Here is a 15,403-nt window from a genome sequence, read left to right as displayed (position 1 = left end):
AGTTTCCCTCTCCGCATAGATCCTGTTAATAAAATCTGGACTTGGGTATGCTCTTGTCTGTAGCAAACATAATGTGACTGCTTGGGCTCTGCAAAGCTTACCGTGTGGCAATGGGTATTCCCTTCTGCTTAAATAATAATGCTTCGTGATTTCATTATATGTTAATAATCGATCCCTGTGTTCTCCGGGTGAAATGTGAGTTGCTCGGTCTTGAAGAGCACGGCTAGAAAGTCCTCGTGCTGCTTCATTTGCCACCTCATTGAGGTTTCTCCGAGCTCCGTCCAACACCCCCAGATGTGCAGGAAACCAGCGGATTTCAATCCTCTCACTGTTGACCTTCTCTAGTAATTTTGTTGCTATCCGTGTTACATATCCATTGGTAAAGTTGCGTATGGCTGTTCTAGAGTCGCTGTAAATATGTGTCCACCGATTAGCCCGGATGGCTAAGGCGATTGCTACTTGTTCTGCTACTGTTGGGTCCTTGGTATAGACGGTGATGGCATCCCGTATGTTACCTTGAGTGTCTACAACAACGGAGGTATATGCATCCTTATTTTTAATCCAGGCAGCGTCAACGAACACCGCCTGCTGCTTATGTTGATCTATGTCTTGAAGGAGTGCCTTAGCCCTTGCCTTCCGTCTCTCGAGGTTATGTGTCGGGTGCATGTTTCTAGGGAACGGGGTCGTCTTTATTGTTTCTCGTAGTCTCTCTTGTAATTGTGTTAATAATCCTCCTTCGTTGGTGTGGTTGTTAATTTCTACGCCAATTTCTTCAAGTAGCGCCCTCCCAGGTAGTGTCCCCATCAGTCTCTCCTGGTGGGCCACCTGTTGAGCCTCCGCTATCTCCTCTAGTGTGTTATGCAGCCCTAGGCGCAATAAGCTATCATTGGCTGTGCTGATGGGAAGTCCTAGTGCAGTCTTTATAAGTCGTCTGATTAAAGCATTTAGCTTGTTCTTATCAGCCTGTGTCCATTGTAGCATGCCAGCCACGAACGAGAAGTGGCAAAAGGCGAATGCATGTACCAATCTTATGGCACTTTCTTCTCCTAGCCCCTTATGCTTGTTGGTAACTCTACGCAGAAGCCTAATGACTCCTTCTGACTTGTTAGAGATGTGTTCTATCATCCTGCCATTAGATCCATTCGCTTGCAGGAGAAGTCCTAGCACTCTTAATAGTCTCCACCTGCCTGATTGGGGTGCATTTTTTTTTTTTTTTGATGCCTGGAAGAAGTGATACCAAGATTTTATATTTATTAGCTGGTCATTTTTTATCCCCACAACATAGGACCTGGGAGACTGCTGGAGGCAAGGTCGTGCCAGGTTGTTTGCTTGTCCTTTATTCATACTGTTTCTCTTGTCTTCAGGTTGTGAAACGGACAGGCTCTGTGTCATCTGTCAAGATTTGTCTTTATCCTGCTGCTCGTCATCACTTCTATTTTTGTCACCATTTTGTAACACTACCCTGTCACATTGACCACCCCTTTGGCATGGCAAGTGTAGGGCCACCTCTGGATTATGTTGCGAAACATTCTGAAACTATACATGGCATGTCAAGAGGCTGCATGCCCACCTCTGTGTGAGTACTCCAACAAGAAACACTGCAATGTCTTCCCCTGCCTTGGAAGGGAGCAGAAGCCTCTGAATTCTTCGGATATGGTGTTGTGCTCTCAATTGTTTCGATTGCATGATAAAAAGAGCACAAAGCAGGGAATGCCTTTAGAAACTGCTGACTGCTGAGACCCATACGTGAAGACACCACCAGATGTATATTGTAAACACAGGGGATGCCCACAACATGGTGACCGTGACGTGTTTTTGACTGCTGCAATTGCTTCCGGCGCTTGCAGTGCACGCTTGGCTTTCAAGAATGGCTTCCATTACGTGAAGTCAGTCATCACAGGGTGTGCGCTTCAAATTTTGCCAGCCTGCTGTCCAGAGCATGCGGTTTAACATGCAATGCATAATTCAAGCTCAGAATTTTGGGGCCGCCAAATTCATGACACCAAGTTTTCGAGCTTGAATTATGCATTGAATGAATAACCCGCCATGCTAGCATAGTGGCTTTGTCGTTGCTTTGCTAAGCCTTAGTCAGTGGGATCAAATCCCGGCCACGACGGACACATTGATGGGGGCGAAATGCATCATCATCATCATCAGCCTATTTTATGTCCACTGCAGGACGAAGGCCTCTCCCTGTGATCTCCAATTACTCCTGCCCTGCACCAAGCGATTCCAACTAGCACCACCTAGTCTTCTGCCGTCCTCTACTGCGTTTCTCTTCGCTTGATACCCATTCTGTCATCCTAATGGTCCAATTATCTAACCTGCGCATTACATGACCTGCCCAGCGCCATTTTTTCTCTTAATGTCAGTTAGAATATCAGCTATACCCGTTTGCTGTCTGATCCAAACCGCTCTCTTTCTGTCTCTTAAAGTTATGCCTAGCATTCTTGGTTCCATTGCTCCTTGCATGGTCCTTAACATGTTCTCAAGCTTATTTGCCAGTCTCCAAGTCTCTGCCCCATAGGTCAGCACTGGTAAAATGCACTGATTGTACACCTTCCTTTTCAATGATAATGGTAAGCTTCCAGTCAGGAGCTGGCAATGTCTGCCGTACGTGATCCAACCCTTTTTTATTCTGCTGTGAATTTCCTTCTCATGGTCAAGGTTCCCTGTGATTAGTTGACCTAGGTAAACGTACTCCTTCACAGACTCTAGAGGCTGACTTGCGATCTGGAACTCTTGTTCCCTTGCCCGGTTATTTATAATTATCTTTGTCTTCTGCATATTAATCTTCAACCCAACTCTTAACACACTCCCTGTTAAGGTCCTGAATCATTTGTTGTAACTCGTCCGCAGTGTTACTGAATGGAACAATGTCATCGGCAAACTGGAGGTTGCTGAGGTATTTGCGGTAGATCCTTACTCCTAAACCTTCCCAGTTTAATAGCTTGAATACTTCTTCCAAGCACGCAGTGAGTAGCATTGGAGAGATTCTGTCTCCTTGTCTGACCCCTTTCTTTATAGGTATCTTCCTACTTTTTTTGTGTAGAATTAAGGTGGCTGTGGAATCCCTGTAGATATTTTCCAGGGTATTTACGTAAGCTGTATGTACTCCTTGATTACGCAATGCCTCTATGGCTGCTGGTATCTCTACTGAATCAAATGCTTTTTCATAATCTATGAAAGCCATATAGAAAGGCTTATTGTACTCTGCGGATTTCTCGATAACCTGATTAATGACATGGATGTCGTCCATTATAGAATATCACTTCCTGAAGCCAGCCTGTTCTTTTGGTAGACTAAAGTCCAGTGTTGCTCGTATTCTATTAGAGGTTATTTTAGTAAATATTTTATATAATGCTGGGAGTAAGCTAATGGGCCTATAATTTTTCAGTTCTTTAACGTCTTCCTTTTTGTGGATTTATTTATTTCACATACTGTCAATCCCTCATGGGATAATAACGGGAAGGGCAAGTACATATGGTAGTATTTGCGAACAAAGAATATAAATACATTATATAATCATGAGCGTGTTATTGCAAAGGTTTTGGTTTCGCTAAACAAATGAATTAAAGACTTCATCACAAATGCAATATTTGATGATGTGATAACTTTATTTGGGATCCGGTGATTGGGAGGCCCAGGCCTGGGGGCGCCTAGATGACCACTGGAAGCTGCTGCTCCCGTGCGGCTCCCTTGGCTCGCTGGACGGCCCAAAGTTAGTCTTGGGAGTTCTGAGCTGAGCAGCACGGCCGACCATCGCGCCTGTAGATTTTCTGGGGAGACTGCCATTTTATTTTGGTATATTTCACATCCCCACAATATGTGTTGAAGGGTGGCTCTAACAGACTTGCATAGCTTGCATATATCGCTCTCATATACATCGGGGTAGAAAGTTTTTAGTTGCACGGGACTCGTATAAGTTTCTGTTTGTAGTCGCCTCCAAGTAACTGACTCAGCTCTGTTCAGTTTAGTGTGAGGCGGTGGTAATACTCGCCTCCGATTTTGATAGAATTTGGTAATATTGCTAAATCTTGTTAATATATCTTTTTCTCTCCATATTTCCTCCTCCGCGTTCTCCTGACCGATGGAAGTCACTCTTTGCTCAGCTCGACGAGTGAGACCTCGAGCTTTGCGGCGTGCTACCTCGTTGAGGCTGACTGCGGGAATGTCTGGAGTCGTGTGCGCTGGGAACCAGAACAATTGCCTGCCGTTCTTCTCTGCATTGGAGAATTTTGCTTCATTGACTCTGATGATGTGCCATGCCTCAGGAGAGATCCTACCTTTTGCATAATTTCTAATGGCCGCTTGAGAATCGCTAATGATGTACTGAGCATTCGTGGAAACCAATGCTAGTGCAATGGCTACCTCCTCTGCTGTCTCGGAATGTTTGGTATTAACAGATACGCTTGTGAGGGGTTTTTGGGTGTGATCTACGATTACTGCTACATAGCTATTTCTGTCTGGGTATTCAGCCGCGTCTACGAAGGTTGCTCTGTCGTCTGACCCAAAGCTTCGGATAATTTTCTCTACTCTACTCTTGCGTCTGCCGTCGTTGTAACCTGGATGCATGTTCTTGGGTATATTTGGTACTAGGAGTTTGTCACGAATTTCTCTCGTTATCATCCTCTTTTCCCCGTATAGATTGCGGTAATTCATTCCTAGTTTGCTTAGTATATGCCGTCCCGTTTTAGTTTTGGTTAGTCGCTCTGCTTGAGATGTTTGTTGTGCTTCTATTTGTTCGTCCAGTGTGTTGTGGAGTCCTAACTTTAGCAAGAGATCCGTGCTCGTACTGATGGGAATCCCTAGTGCTAGTTTGTATGCTTTTTTTATCAGGTTGTTAATTTTACACTTCTCAGCTGCAAACCAATTGTGGAAGGCTGCTATGTATGTGATCTGACTTATCAGCCGTATGATACTTCCTTCATACCTTGGTGCTTGTTAGTAATTAGTTTGATTAATCTCATGGTGTTTGTTACCTTTGTGTCTAACTTCTTTATGGTTTCGCTATTTGTGCCTTTGTTCTCGATTACCAGACCCAGAACCTTGAGCTGGTTGACTATTGGGATATTCCGCCCATTCTTGGTGTGTAGCTTGATTTCCTCATGAGCCTTGTTTCTGTCGTATCCTTTGGGAGGCCTGCCTCTAAGTATGGGGCGGTACAATAGAAGTTCAGATTTCTCTGCAGAGCATGTGAGGCCTGTTCCTATGAGGTGTTCCTCTACTGTGTTAATTGCAGTCTGGAGTCGTTGTTCTATTGATCCGTCGCTGCCATCACAGGTCCAGATAGTAATATCGTCCATGTAGATTGTGTGATTTAGGGACTCTATGTGATTTAATTTTTTGGGGAGTCCCATCAAGACGAGATTAAACAGCGTCGGCGAGATGACAGCGCCTTGCAGCGTGCCGGCTCCCCCTATGTCGATCTCGGGCGACTTGAGCCCTCCGACGGAGATGACTGCTTTCCTATCTGATAGGAAGCTCTTGATGTAGTTATACGTCCATTGCCCTAGTCCTATTCGTCCAATATGGTTGCGTGGTTGGCATTATCGAAAGCTTTTTTAAGATCAAGGCCCAAGATGGGGGGGGCCCTTGTAGAGCATGTTTTATAATCGATTATCTGATGCTTAAGTTGGAGCATCGCATCTTGTGTTGGAAGATTTTTGCGAAATCCTATCATTGTATCTGGGTATACGTTATTATCCTCTAAGAAGTTATCTACTCTGTTTAAAATTACACGTTCCATTAATTTTCCGACGCAGGATGTTAGGGCGATTAGTCTAGGTTGTCGATCTCAAGCTTCTTACCAGGTTTTGGAATGAGCGTTATCGTTGCTTTCTTCCATTGAGCTGGCACTTCTCCCTTTACCCAACACTCGTTTATGTATTCTGTTATTTTGGCTATCGATTCATCATCTAGGTTCCTGAGCGTCTTGTTGGTTATACTGTCCGGGCCTGGGGCGGATTTGGTGTTTAACTTTTGTAGGGCTGCGCGGATTTCTGCCTCCGTGAGTTCCTCGTCTAATTTTGCGTTTGTATTCCTGTTGTAGCTAGGATAGTTGCAAGGGGGTGCCTGTGTTAAGTATTTCTGCTGTAATTCATTGAGAAATTCCTCTTCTGTGCCCTCATATGCGTGTATTAACTTATTAATGGCTTGCATGTGATTTTTCTTGTTATTGTCGTGGTCAAGCAGGAACCTGAGCATGTGCCAGGTTTTGCCAGTACTTAATTGTCCGTCGATGGAATTACATATCTCGTCCCATTGTTGTTTGGTCAATTGCTTAGCATGTTTTTCTATTTTTTTGTTGAGAAGCGCTATGCGCTTTCTTAACTTTCTGTTATGCTTCTGACCGCTAAGTCTATTCTGAAGCAACTGCTTAGCTTCTCACATGTGGAGAAGTCTGCTGTCGCATTTATCCAAGTTAGATTCAGGTGGTGCCATTTTTGTGGCAGCTTTGACGTCATCACTGAGCTCCTTGGTCCATTGTTCTATGACTGTGATTGATCTTTGCTGTGTCGTCTCTTGCGTTCTATGAAATAGTTCCTAGTCTACTAATTTGATCTGTCATTCCTTGGGTCTATTCGGCCCTTCTCTGACGTGTAACTCCTATATGCTGTGGTCACTACCCAAATCTTCCAGTGTGTTGTGCCACGTCGCCTTTTCAATATTCTTGGTAAAGGTTAGGTCTGGGGTTGTGTCCCTGTTTAGCGCGGTGCCTACTCTGGTTGGAGTGGCGGAGTCTGTGACGAGCGTGAGGCTTAATTCTTGCGAGTCGTTCCTTAAGTCCCTTCCTTTTGCTCTGGTATATAAGTATCCCCACGTGATGTGTGGGGCATTAAAGTCTCCTCCTATAACTACCGGATTTTCTCCAACAAGTCTGAGTGTTTTCTGGAATAGGTTCTTGAATTTGTGTTTATGTAGCATGGGGTTGCTATAAATGTTGAGAATAAATAAGCTACGTCCTGTCTTTTTTTTGTGGGATGAGTTCCAATAGAATATTGTCAATGTGCGTTATGCCTGTGTTGTGCTGCACGCGAGGTATGTTTCTTTTTGCCAGCGTGGTTAATGCCCTGGTGTCCCCTTTGGCATAGCCAAAAGATCTGTATCCTGCTAGCTTTGCAATCCCGTGTGTTTCCTGCAGAATTATGACGTCCGGTGTATCATTTTCTTTTAAATACTGCTGCAAAACTGACTTTTTGTTTTCGTAACTTATACAATTCCACTGCCATATCTTGAACCCTTTTTTAGCGCACCTCATTTCAGGTGCGACCATGGGAGGGAGACGGGAGGTTGGAGAGAAGCTGATCTTATATAATTATGTGGTTGTGAAGTGGGTAAGGATTGTGGTGCTTCTGACGCAACGGAGGGGAGTCCATTACCTGGTGACTGGTTTGCCTCTAGGAAGTCTAATCTACTCATAATTGCTGCTATTGCCTTAGCCATTTGATTCATCATTTCGTCCCGTTTTTCATTTGACTTTTGTATCTCTGCTAGAGTCTTTTGAATATCGGCTAATGCTTTATCTACCACTGCGTTATCTTGTTTATCACTGATGGCTTGGGCCTTGCGTTTGAGTGGAGGGGGGTCATCCCCTTCGTCCATCTTATTGTCCGGGATTTCAGATGGCTCTTCCGTGCTCGTGTGTGGAGCGGGAGTTACCGGATTTATTTGTTTTTTTCCTTCCTTGAGAATTTTTATTTCATCGCTCATACATGCTAGCAAAATCCTCAACTGCGCATTCTCGTGTTTTAGTTGCTTGACCTCATTATTAATGGCAGTCTCCCCACCAGCCCCCGGGCGCACGCCATCGACCATGTCTGCCCAGCTCACCGTGTTTGTCTGGTTTGCTGAAGAGGATGGCCTAGTTCTGGACCTGGATCTGGATCGTGTTCCCGGTGACCTGGAGCCGGACCAGGATAAAGATCTGGTGGTGGATGGAGACCTTGTTCTCGATCTGGAGCGTCGTTCCCTGCCGTTTGGGAGGCCAGGCTTTCCGCGAGACTCTGCCCTGTCTTCTCTTGAGATAGCGTCTTCATGTTCTTCTTGTTGTTCTCGTTGCAGTCTGTGCCATTGTCTCTGTTTAACGATGAAGGGCTTTTTGAATTTGGCTTTGCACGTCTTGTCTGCGGTCGGATGGTCCTCGCCACATAACTGACATTTAGGTTGGCACCTGTGGTCTTTATCTGGGTTTGGTGTTCCACATCCCGCACAAATCTTGTTGTCAGGGTTGGGATATACATCTCCTCTGTGTCCAAGTCTGTTGCATTGATGACAGAAATCTACTTGTTTCCTGAACAGGGAGCAAGGGAGTAGCGCTGCCCTGTATCGGACGTACGTGGCCACTTTGTGTCCTTCAAAGAGCACAGTCACTGTGGTAGTATTACTGAGTCTCTTTGCTGCTATCGCCGTTGGGTTTTTACTCTTAACCACCGCTGCTGTGATGTCTCTTGGGCCCTCGTCGAATGGGATTCCTCTGATGACTCCTTTGGCCGTCATGTCAGGCGCTGTCTCATAAGCATTGGTCTCGTAAAACGTGTATTGAACCTTGATACGGGCTACTTCCTGATATTTGTTTGCATGCTCTTGATCTGATGTACTGACGATGCGGATATTTTGATAATTGTTGGGGCAGACAATGTCCTCCTCCCTTTCGTCTCGAGGAATGCCTGCCGCGTCTTGTACTGCAGCTGCGAGGTGAACTATACCGTGCTCGGATATTTTGAGTCCTCCACGCGGTCTGATCACAATCTTGTAATCAGGATGCAGGATGCAGTCATGCGTATAATGCATCATACAAAAAGAACACTCGTAGATTAAAGTGTAATACCCCTGTCACATGGACACGACTAAAGTCCTTTTAACTCCCTTCAACCAAGGACTTCTTTACCTCAAGGGTCATGCGCACCGTGTCACACGGCAGTCCTTTAGCAAAGGAAGTTTAAGGAAGTTCCTAGCCAAACGAGATGGAAGATCTCCCTTGCAGTCTGAAGGGAGTACTCTTGTTCCCAGCGTGCTTGAATTTCGAGTCAAGAAATCACCCTCATTTTTATTACTTTCACTTTTGCCAGCAATTATAACTGTTTTTGTTGCATATAATATAGTATTTGAGCACTGACAAAGATATTTGAGTTGAGCAGCTACATTCAACTCTTGAACCGGGCATTCTCGGAATGGCTGGTGCGTTTGCCCTGACTGCGCCATTTTTTGTTGTTTTGGTCAACGCGATCGCACGTCTTGCGCATGCGGAATAAGTGATTCACGTCTTTCCCAAGACTTTTTAGCAATATATAATGTGTTTCTTCCATGACTGCGTACGAAGTGAGCAGCACCTACTGGGCCCCCAGTGGCAGCCTTCAAAAGCTCGCTTATAGGCCGTGTGACACGGAGCTAACTCCTTTGAGGTGAAACTCCCTTGCGGTCCTTTAAGGGAAGGAAGTTTGAAGGAGATCCGAATTGCCCGTGTGACACGGGTATTAGCCTATGAAGATCGGTAATAAACCTGAGTATGTAAATCAGAGCTGTAGGGCGAGATGTTTTTCCACTAAATTAGCAAATGTATCTAACGAGGAGCTATTACTAATGGATTCACTTAGTTTATTCCACTCTCTTATTGCTAAAGGAAAGAATGAATTCTTAAAGCAATCGGTATGAAAAGAATACTCATTGAGTGTTTGTGTGTTTTTATGTCACATTGGCCGTGTTTCATTTCTGGAGATGTATCTAGAGGTATCAATATTAAGCTTGTTGTGTAAGAGCTGGTACACAAGTTTAGAACGGGCTAGTACAGCTCGGTTTTGTACTGTTAGGCTTCCGGCTTTGTTAAGTAGTTCGGTGGGCGAGTCTGTTAACTTCTGTTTATTGTATATATACCGTAGAGCTTTCCTTTGTACACCTAGTTTTTTATTTAGTTGTTTAGTGTATGGGAGCCAGATAACATTTGCGTACTCAAGGACTGACCTGATGAAAGTTTTGTAAGCCAGAAGTTTTGTATTGGGTGGTGCTAGTCAAAGGTGTCTTCCGAGAAAGAAAAGGCATTTCATTGCAGTTGCTGCAACATTATTTATATGGGAGTTCCATCTGAAGTCATGTGTTAACGTTAATCTGAGGTACTTGTGTTCATGAACTCGCATTAGTGGCACGTCGTTAACGGTATACATAAAGGTCGAGTTACTCTGTTTTCTGGTGATTGAAAGAACAGCAGATTTCTTAGTATTGTCAGAGTAGTTGGACGATCCCACTGTTGTCAACCAGATGTAGGAGTCGTCGGACGATCTCGCCGCTGCCACAATTTGAAGGAGTTGAAGGTTGTAGAGAGGAACTCGGTGAACAGGATTTATTTACATTATTTACATCTTAGACAAGACATATATCGACAGTCTAACGTGACTCCCATATGGAGCCCGCAAGACTAACATACAGCAAACAACTTATGAGCACACAGCTCACGAGTACATTTCGAGCATGACAACGAGCACGCAGCTCACTGGTACATTTCTAGCACGACAACGAGCACTCAGCTCACTAGTACATCTTGAGCACGACAACAAGCACACTCTAGCAGCCGACAATCGCTGCTTATAAGCTCTCTGCTCGACGTCATAGTTCGACGTCATTCAAGATTACCCTTTTGGAGGAGGATGAGGACTCACATACACGTGCCGCACACACACACAGGTGTAATGGTCCGGAGCCGACGTCAGAAGGGCTTCGTAGAACTCTTAGCCGTTCCGGGTAGCACATTGTCTGGTGTCTCGAAAAGCTCATGGGGAGGTTCCGCCAATTACCTCCCCTCGAGAACTCCCCTGAGCTGACCCCGCGCCACGTGGCTGCCGGTTATCCGCAGTTCTCTGAAGTGTGCCCCGTCCGGTTGGATTGGAACACGTGCAGCGGGCTAAAATAGCTGCAGGCCGATCCTAACAGCTCCTCCATGGCCTGGAAAATCTCGCCTGGCCAGTGCTGGTAACCGCTGGTCAGGAAGAGAATGGCTGGCGAGCAAGATGATGGCTTTGCTCTCTGCAACCCCTGCGCACTTGGAATGCCTTCAACCATCTCACAACAACTGGCACAGAAGAGTCGACCCGGCAACACAATACCGCTCAGCGCCCAAACGCCCAGAATTAGCTGTTAACCCACCAGGCTTCTTATCACAATTTCCATGCAAGCCGCTCAACTTGGGATCCCAAATTTTGCCCCAAAATTTTGTGCCGCCAAAGCGAGCGTTCACGTTCCTCCTGAGTTCGACCAAACCTGACCGTCGTGCTGCACAAGAGCAAAGGTTTACGCAGAACTAAACCGAAGGCTCTCAAATACCAATACCCAAACATAACTTAAGCAGCCTAAGTTCACGAACAGCCTGTTCTTATCCTATCACAGTGGCGTACTTATCTCATGTACTGTTGCCACTGAACCGTGTGGCCAACTCCACAGGTACGCAATCACAAACGCGCTAGCTTTGTGGTCTCTATTCAGAACGCGTACTTGCGTCATACACAAAGTTTTTATCACGCTTACTCACATTTGTTCCTTTAGTCCACACCGGACACATTCCTTAACCGATCAACCAAACTTGCGTAAGTTACGCAACACAGAGGAACCTTCGAACAAATGTTTCTTCTAACAACTTGTCCTACACACTCGTACTAGAGAAATCAGAATACGGTCGCCCTAAACACACACGAGCAACCAAGTCATTAACAATCTGCTTCACTCCGTCCACACAGGACGCGCTAATGGACCTACGAACCCTTCTCAGTACAAATCACGCACTTCCTGAAAATATACACGCTTAACCTTAGAAAATAAAAAAAACACATAAAAAAAGGTTAACTAATACACACGCGCGTTACGATAGGCCTCTCTCCGATAACCTAGGCACTCAGGTTACTCATACACACAAAAAGAAAGCCTATCTACTCATTAACTAACAACTCGCAAGACTACAGGTTTACATAAAACGCATCTTTCAAACCTCTGAGCTTCTCAAACAAAACATAAAGAATGCTCATACCTTACTTATTGAAAGAAACTTAAAACGCGAAATTTTCAAGTGCTCAAAAATAAAACAAAATAACACGTTTTACTTCTACGGAAGCTCTCTTGGCCTCCCGTTCCAAACGCTTAGGACTGACTCATGCTTTTGAGCCGTACCCAAGGTGGTCGCGGTCCGAAAGCTACTCTGGCTACCGAGGAACAACAAAAGGGCTGCCTCACTGTCAGCTCCCCCAAGACGTTACAGTTTAATGCCAATTTGCGTCCTGGCGCTCCGCTTTCATCGTGACCTCGATTGATCGCGTCGCTACTCCCCACCTGGTCTTGTCTTGCCACGTTGCGCTCCCTCGCCCTACACGCTGAGCTTCGAAAAGAACGACGGAATGACGAGGAATTTAACTGCCCCGTACCCTTTGTCCGTGTCCGTGTAGAACATGCTTCTCGGTCTCCTTTTGACCGGTGGCTAAAACGTGCTTGATGCGCACACGTCGTCCGTGACGACCGCACCTTTCTTTTCTCCGCGCCTTGCCTTTTCGCGCCTGTCGCCGTCTTTGGCTTCACTACATTAGCCACCGCATTCCGATCTTTTCGGCACTTCTTTCTGCGGCGCTTTCTCCTTGAACTTTTTCATGCCGTCATCTCGTGCCTCGTGCTGGCCGTTACACATCTCGTCGGCCCGGATCGGTCTCTTACCCGCACAGTCTAAATGATCCTTAACTATATCATTCCTCTCTTGGCTACCTAGACTGGCGGAGAGCCGCACCGATCCCTGAACAATGCAGTTGTTCTCTCGTGAGCTACGAAGCTCGCCATCCCGAGAACTACTCTCAACTGCATTGTCCAGCTGGCACTTCTCTTCGGCACGGAGATCTGACTCGACATGGGTGCTCGCGTCTGTAAAGTCCGTAGTATTCTGTACCTCGCTAACGACCTTGCTACCATGAGATGCGACACACACGCGCGGTAACTGTGCCAATTTGTTCGCAGCTGGCCGAGCTGTCTCTACAGTCCTCTGTTGGCACAGCACCTCGTCGCTCTCACTCTGGCCTTTAACGGCCTCTGTTGCCACTAAGGCATCGTTAGCTGCTAGCACTTCGAGTTCACCTGTAAACGTGTTGCTACTCTCACAGGTACTACTACTTCTGTCGGCTTTCGACTGAAATCTGCTACTTCCTCCCACTTTCGCTGCGTCCAGCTTACAAATTTCTCAAGCAGCTGTTGACTTCGCTCGATTTCCTGCTCCAAACCTTGAATCTCTTCGTTCAATGCATCAATGTACTGCCTCATTACTTCTGCTAGGCCTTCTTCCTGAGAAATTCTTTTCAGTTCCTGCCTAGCTTTTTCCTGTTCTTGCTTAAGTTCTTCCTGCTCTTGCCTAATTGCTTCCTGTTCCCGTTTTTTGTTTAGAATTCGTTTACTCATTTGTTCTATGAATTTCGAATCATTGTTACTTTCTAGAATTGTCTTATGAATTTCTGCTTCCGTCAAGTCCTCCTCTACGTCTACCTTAATCTCCTCACACAACCACAACAGGTCAGCTCTCGTCAAACACATTAGGACCATGGTCGCTACTTTAAGCTTTGGCTTTGCTGTCACACAATACTTGTTGCAATACCCACGCAAATCAGAATACAAGTAAAAGATCCCAGCAAATCAAATTCAAAAACACAGAGAAATTGAAGCCTGGTAAATCTTACAGCCAAAACCAAACGCTTACCCACTGAAGCAGCACCATATCAGCAGTCCTTCTCCGCCGTACCCAGTCAGTTGCAAGAGGTGGTCAATCTCACGTCGCCTCCAACTTGATCAGAATACCGGTCGGTCACCATGTGCCAACGTCCGTCAGCTGCCGTTGCTGTCTTCGAGTCGTAGGCCGATTTAGGAGCCGTAGGCCGATCTAGGAGCCGTAGGCCGATCTCACCGCTGCCATTCAGTTGTCAGAGTTGTCGGACGATCCCACCGTTGTCAACCAGATGTAGGAGTTGTTGGACGATCTCGCCGCTGCCACCATTTGAAGGAGTTGAAGGTCGTAGAGAGGAACTCAGTGAACAGGATTTATTTACATTATTTACATCTTAGACAAGACATATATCGACAGTCTAGCATGACTCCCATATGGAGCCCGCAAGACTAACATACAGCAAACAGCTTACAAGCACACAGCTCACGAGTACATTTCGAGCATGACAACGAGCACGCAGCTCACTAGTACATTTCTAGCACGACAACGAGCACTCAGCTCACTAGTACATCTCAAGCACGACAACGAGCACGACAACGAGCACACTGTAGCAGCCGACAATCGCTGCTTATAAGCTCTCTGCTCGACGTCATAGTTCGACGTCATTCAAGATGACCCTTTTGGAGGAGGATGAGGGCTGCTGACTTGGAGGAGGATGAGGACTCACATACACGTGCCGCACACACACACAGGTGTAATGGTCCGGAGCCGACGTCAGAGGGGCTTCATAGAATTCTTAGCCGTTCTGGGTAGCACATTGTCTGGTGTCTCGAAAAGCTCATGGGGAGGTTCCGCTAATTACCTCCCCTCGAGAACTCCCCTGAGCTGACCCCACGCCACGTGCCTGCCGGTTATCCGCAGTTCTCTGAAGTGCGCCCCGTCCGGTTGGATTGGAACATGTGCAGTGGGCTAAAATAGCTGCAGGCCGATCTTAACAGTATTGATCGTCATCTGCCAGTGGGCACACCAGTTAGACACGACTTTCAAGTCGCTGTTTAATGTTATGTGGTCATCATGTGAGTTAATATTTCGATAAAGAATGTAGTCGTCTGCAAATAGCCTAATGTTTCCTGTGATTTTTGCGGGTAGGTCATTAATAAAAATTAGAAATAAAAGGGGGAGGCAGAACGCTTCCTTGGGGGACTCCCGATGTTCCCCGGGCTCTCTGGGAAATCTGTCCGTTCACTCCACAAACTGGGTACGGTTAGTAAGATAGTCGCAAATCCAGTCAATTATGGGGCCTGTACCTAATGTAATCTCATGTTTCCTTATGAGCTTTTTGTGTGATACCCGATCAAATGCCTTCGAGAAATCGAGTAGGATGAGGTCTGTTTGTCTGTGTTGGTCGATATTAAATGATATGTCGTGGGTTAGTTCCAGTAGTTGAGTGATTGTAGAAAGGCCTCTGCGAAAGCCATGTTGATATGGTGATACGATACTCTCCTTTTCTAAGAAAACGGTTATATGTTTTAGTATGACATGTTGCAGAAGTTTGCACACGGTACTCGTAAGTGAAATAGGCTGAAAGTTGGACGGGTTGTCTCTGCAGCCTGATTTATGTATGAGGACAACTTTTGCAGATTTCCAATCCTGTAGAAGAACAGATGATGATAATGATTTGTTAAATATTATATAAAGGTACTTCGTCATCCATTCTGCGTATCGTTTCAA

The sequence above is a fragment of the Dermacentor variabilis genome, chromosome 1, assembly GCF_050947875.1.
Source record: "Dermacentor variabilis isolate Ectoservices chromosome 1, ASM5094787v1, whole genome shotgun sequence".
Lineage (NCBI taxonomy): Eukaryota > Metazoa > Arthropoda > Arachnida > Ixodida > Ixodidae > Dermacentor > Dermacentor variabilis.
The sequence above is the reverse complement of the archived record's forward strand: the minus strand, read 5'-3'. Positions refer to the sequence as shown.